We start from the raw sequence: 6000 nt of genomic DNA on the forward strand, positions 1-6000 counted from the left end.
AACAACTCTGCAAAATTCATGTCATTTTCTCCAACTCTAAAACTAAAGATACTAGGCCTCACAAAGTTTAGATTCCTTGCCCATCCCAAATATGAGAAGAGAAGCTCTGAGATATGAACCCAGCCAGATCTGCAACCTTCTTAAAGGTCACTTTTAAATCTGAAAAACCTTTCATAAGGATCATTAACAATAACAGTGAGTGGGGAGACCTATCGCTTTAAAAGTCAAGAATAGCCTATTCAAGTTTCCAAAATTATTGCTGGCCAGATGTAAGACCTGCTTTGATTCAGTTCATTACAAGATAAGAGGAGTGATCGCTGTCCTGTCTACCTCACAGCATGATTTGGCAATTTTTACAGCCTTAATACATCTACTCAAACACCTTCCCTTGGCAGCAAAGGATAGAAAAAGATGGGCAAAACTTTTTGAAATTCTGAATACATTTAACCCAAACTTTTTGACAAATTTGTGGAATTAATGATTTCAAAATTGGAATACTCTTCAGCAAAGCAAATTGAGTTCAAAAGAAATAAATATTAGGATTATTAAGATATCCTCAAACAAAGTATATTCACCCAAAGTAAAAAATTTGACTAAAAATTAATTGCCAAGTATAGTCAAACCTAAATATCTGTAGTTGGGCATGGTGGCACACACCTGTAATCCCAGAAACCCAGGAGACTGAGGCAGGAAGATTACAAGTTCAAGGAAAGCCTCAGCAACTTAGTGAGGCATAAGCAATTTAGCAAGATGCTGTCTCAAATTTAAAAAAAAAAAATTTTTTTTGAAAATTAAAAATGGTTGAGGATGTAGCTCAGTGGTAAAGTACCCCTTGGTTCAATCCCTAGGACCCCAAAATAGATAAAATTTAAAAGTAAATAAATTAAAAAAAAATATCTGAATATTGGAGGCTACCACATTTAGCAAAGTTGGAGTATGGATTAAAATATTGTTGCTATTTTCATGAGATAGCTTAGGATTCAAAGAACTTATTCCTTTTTTAAAATTGTTGAACCAAGAAAGGATGAGCTGTATTCAGCACTGTACACTGCAGACTTGGGGCACCAATGGTGCAGCTCAACAGCGCTGCCCTTGCATGCTCAGTCACTGGCTACTAAAGCACATCTTCTGTGCCCAGGCAACAATGTCAGGAAGATGTCATCTAGCCACACTCTCTACTGGCCGGAGGTCAGATTTTCCTTACCTTGGGGTAACTTCTATTTGGGAGCTGTTGGTCTTCTTTCCTACTGTTTGTACTCAATCAAGATCCCCAGTCCCTCAGAGATGTTCTAGTAATATTGAACCACAGAAGAGAAAATGTTGGTTTTCAGTCATTTGTGCAAATTGACTCATTTCACTCCCACCTACTCTCTCCAAGGTCCAACTCTGCAAACCCAGGATTCTTGGTAAAAGCAGCCTTTGTCAAGCTACAATGACCCTGTTGTAACAATTTCCCCAGGGCCCAGGGGGCCTACTTGATATGCATTTGCTTGACTATGATTGACTTTTCAAGAGATTCTCAAGAACAAAAAAGAGCAAAGAAAATCTGTACCCAGAGGTCTTGCTGTTTTTAAAGCAGAGACAATGTTTAAATGCAATTTATTTGGCTGAAGATCCATCTAAGACAGCTACCTTGCCACACAAACATGTGTCTACATATCCACTTGCACACATGCGTGAACGCACACACACACAGCTCTCCCCCTAGGCTCAGATTCATAAATATTTCTATGGCTTATGATTTAACATATACTAATAGTTCTCAGAAAACTTGAGGACATCTAAAGAATTTGAACAGATTAAAATATATATATATATATATATATATATATATATATATATATATATATATATATATATATATTTTAATTTCACTGTTACAAGGCCAGGCATGGTAGCATAAGACTGCAATCCCAGTTAGTTGGGAGGCTGAGGCAGGAGAATGGCAAGTCAGACCCTGTCTCAAAATAAAATAAAAAGGGCTGGAGATGTAGCTCAGTGGTAGAGTACTCATCTAGCATATGCAAGACTCTGGATTCAATCCCAAGCATGGTCAAAATAAATAAATAAATAAATAAATAAAATTGCAACTGCTACAACATAGCTTACTGGGTATGGGTTCTAGATCTGTAGCTAGTAAACCTAGGCTTTCGCCCCACATCCTTCTTCCCACTTGTTAGTCGGTGGGAGGCAAATCCTCCTTAGCCCACTTAGACCCACTGCAGATGATTGTTGTGAAGGTTTAAATGAGAAAAATAAGAGCATAAAACATACAGCCTGTGTTTAAAACCACCAACCATTGTAATTACTATTATCTTTTTCAAATTTGAGTGATTAAATATTCTAGTGGCAAAAACTACGCTTAGCCATCTGTGCCATTGTCATTTCTATGATCAAAGCAAGTTATTTATACTGTTTACAAGAGTAGGCATTTTGATCACTTTTTAGATATGCCTAACCTTTAAAATACAGAAAACAAAAAAAAAAAATAATACAATTGGAAAGATTCAGTCTCTTATTAGCGTCCAGATATTTCAACAGTTAGCTCAAGTGTCGATTCTTTTTGCATTTAAATCAATTATAGATGTTAACAGTAGCTAATCAAATTGCTAGTGACCCTACAATTAACACAAGAACACAAATCATGCCATTGTGTCCATATTAAAGTCAGATAACAGGTAATTTTTTCTTTTAGTTCTTTGAGGTTATTGATCAAGCTCAATGTAATCTCTCTTTCCAAATGGAATTCCGGCTCTTATGGAAGAATAAGGAAGTAACAGCATCCTCTGGAAAGGGCCATCAGACCTCCCTGACTAGGTTAAGATGTCAATTGAAAAGAGGAAATGAAAATTAAACATTACAGCTGAAACACAGATGGGAAACTGGATAAGCTGATCACCCTCTATTTTGATTAGTACAACATTTGTTAAGACTAAATAAATGCCTGATCTGTGTTTGGGAATGACAGTTATTCTGTTAAAAAGAAAGGAAATGAATGCACCCATCAACATTGTGATGTGGTTGAGATTTATCTGCATCTAATCTAACCATGTTTGGGATATGTTGAAAATCTTGATCTATTTAAAAGGTTCCAATTTGGCAGAATTTTCTTCCCTGTCAGCACTCAGAAAAGCCTTTGAAGTGGATAGGAACTCCACAAGCGATGGGGGAGAAACAAATGGAGTGAATAAGGCCCTGAACATTTTGTAAAATTCCAAATGTCTTTTCCACAGCCACATTCTCCTCCCTTGATTACCCTATGCTCATTTTAAGGGAGAGATTGTCAGTGTAGATGAGAAACTGGAAGTTGGTCTCTCATGCGACCTACTGCATCTTAGCTATGATGTTAATGGTTCGCAGAGCCTCTCCTTCCTCACAGCTTCTTCCTCTCTGTCCTCAGCTCATAATGGAAAAAAGTTGATGGAAATGTTCATTTACTTTTTTTTTTTTAAATGGGATTGGGAATTGAACCCAGAGGGACTTAACCACTGAGCGACATCCCTAGCCCTTTTTAGTTCATTTTAAAATTTTGAGACAGGGTCTACATTGCTGAGGGCCTTGCTAAGTTGCTGAGGCTGGATTTGAACTTGTGATCCTCCTGCCTCAGGCTCCCAAATTCCTGGGATTACAGGCATGTACCATCATGCTCAGGGGTTCATTTAGTCCTAGCTTTTCACACAATGAGCAGCAATGGTGTTGTTCAGATGAGGCTGATTTACTATAATATGTGGCTTCTTATTCTTAACCTCCTTGATTCAGTCAGTATTTTACTAAAGTACTCTTATAAAATTTGGTTAATAGTTCGCGTTGGTTAATCCCATTTGCCAATAAATGTGGACACCTATTATTTTGTGTGTGTGCATTTGAGTTTCCTTTCAGGAATTTGCCTTCCCTACTCAATCTACATATATGAGCGCTGTTGACTTTACCCCCAACTCCAAAGATGGGTATATGCCATCAGGACTGGTGGAGTCCTGCTCTTTCCAGTCTTTGGTGCCCCTACTCTATTCTATATAGCACTGGCTTTTGCCCCTAGGCCAAGGTAAAAATATTCCCAAGGAAATTTAGGCAGCATATGTAGTGTATCTGTACAATAGCAATTCAGAGCAGAAGTTGGAGAACCAGAGAAGACTACCTTTGTTTGCATTTGGCACTTGGGGAAAGACCCATCCTGACTACCTGCCCCCAACATCCTCAAGTGAATCCTGTTATTCATGTTTCTACTTATACACATAAAATCTGGCTCTGCTTTAGGGCAGGGCAAAGAAAAAACTCATACAAGCCACCTATATCAACCAAACATATCTTTGATTCACAACGAGTAAAGTATCATGGATCAATTGGAAAATTTGTAACTTAGTGAGAAAAATCAAAATAACACCAAAATAACTAACACAACATTGAAAATAGAATTCATAAAATAGAAAAAGCCACAAGGAATTCCCGTTAGTGTCCAAAAAGAGAAGATATTACATGCATTAAACCAGCAGAGACTACTATGAAAAAGGAGCAACTGGAAAACAATAAGAGCTCATAGAGATTAAAAATATGGTCACCAAAAAAAAATTTTTTAAAAAGTAAACAAGTAATACAAGACAAAGTTAAGAAAATTCCTGGAACACAGAACAAAAATACCAAAAGACAGAAAATATGAGGGGATAAATGTCAAAACAGGTAAACCAGAAGGGCAAACATCTTTCTCACAGGATTCTCAGAATGGTAAAATAATAGAACATCCCCCAGAGTTGATATAAGACGGAAAACTTTAGATTGAAAGGGCCTGTTAAGAACAGGGTGAGTTAACAATAACAACACAAAGATTCATAGCTAGACATATTTTGAAATTTCAGAATACCATAGAGAAAGAGAACACACTAAAAGCTTTGTGAAGGAAAGTGAGGACGTGCTACTACAAACAATTAACATAGGAGGCAAGGAAGTGATGGAATAGAGAGGAGCAGCTCATAATGAACTTATAAATGAAGCATAAAATTTTAAATGGCAATTACAAGAAAAATGCAAATATTATTTAAAAACTGACAATGGAATAGGAGTTTATAAAGTTAGAAGAAAGGAATCCATTTTCTAGTGAGGCATGTAAAAAGCTTGAAAATTTGGTGGTTTTTTTTTTTTTTTTTGAGGAGTAATTAAAGAAAAAAAATATTTATTCTTTTCCTGGTTATATTTCAGCAGCAACTGTGGGTCCTTTTGCTCCAGGCTGCCTGAGAGAGACAGTCATCGAAATTGTCTCTATATTAACCAGGCATGCAAAGCCAGCCTATCCAGGCCCAAGAAACCATGTACGTAGGTAGGTAAGTAGGTAGAATCAACAAAACTGTTTTCATCTTTTTTTTTTTAAGGGGGTAGGTGCCAAGATTGAACTTGGGGTACTCGACCACTGAGCCACATCCCCAGACCTATTTTGTATTTTATTGAGAGACAGGGCCTCACTGAGTTGCTTAGCACCCCACTTTTGCTGAGGCTGCCTTTGAACTTGAGATCCTCCTGCCTCAGCCTCCCGAGATGCTGAGATTATAGGCATTCGCCACTGTGACCCGTAATACTATTTTATCTTAGCATAAATTTGACATAAACTAAAATGGCTATATTATAATCAAGTTTGCTTAATCAACTCTTTATAATATACACAGTCTTCAACTGATTTAGAAGGCAATTAGATTTTTTTAATGGGCTCATTTATAAAATATATTGATTTAAAGGCCTACCTAAAGTCCAAAAGGAAATTGTCCTCAACCACTGTAGATACAACAGATAAAATTTAATATTCTAGGTAAAGTAGAAATTTTAAAGGAAAATAAATTACTAAGTCTATTTTTAAAAAGGAGCCTAACTAAGGGTGTAGCTTAGTAGTAAAGTATTTGCTTGAAGCAACATGCATGAGGCCCATCCCTAGCACCACAAAAAAAGAAAAAAAAAGCCTAAATAGAATAATAACAATTAAACAATAAACTATCAAAAGACTAAACTACCAAAAAATTT

The sequence above is a fragment of the Marmota flaviventris genome, chromosome 2 (genome assembly GCF_047511675.1).
Source record: "Marmota flaviventris isolate mMarFla1 chromosome 2, mMarFla1.hap1, whole genome shotgun sequence".
Classification (NCBI taxonomy): domain Eukaryota; kingdom Metazoa; phylum Chordata; class Mammalia; order Rodentia; family Sciuridae; genus Marmota; species Marmota flaviventris.